Source organism: Penaeus monodon, chromosome 23, assembly GCF_015228065.2.
Source record: "Penaeus monodon isolate SGIC_2016 chromosome 23, NSTDA_Pmon_1, whole genome shotgun sequence".
In the NCBI taxonomy this organism is placed as follows: domain Eukaryota; kingdom Metazoa; phylum Arthropoda; class Malacostraca; order Decapoda; family Penaeidae; genus Penaeus; species Penaeus monodon.
In genome coordinates, this window is record NC_051408.1 from 14,939,935 (window position 1) to 14,940,289 (window position 355).

A 355-nucleotide genomic window follows, 5' to 3' on the forward strand; every position below is an offset into this window, starting at 1 on the left:
TGTCAGAAACAATAAAATGTCTTGTGCCTCCCTCCTCCCTTTCTCACCTGTATGAATGCCATATGTACCATGATAGACAAATGACAGCTAATTTTGGCCCTCGCCTTTTGTGTACGATTTCATCTTGCACAAGACAGCAGTCTTTAATCTTGCAGCCTCAGGGGAGAGAGTGTTAGTCCTTCTGTCACCCGGAGAGAGCTACAGAGTGATTTCCCGAAAGCGAAGTGTATTACACTGTTAAGAAGGATTCATTACCTGGTGTCTGGGTAGAATATGCGGAAGGAATTTCCCTTAAGTAAAAGCGGTTGCGGTGCGTCTGCTGTCTGTGACAAAGAGAAATAAAAATAAGTGCCAC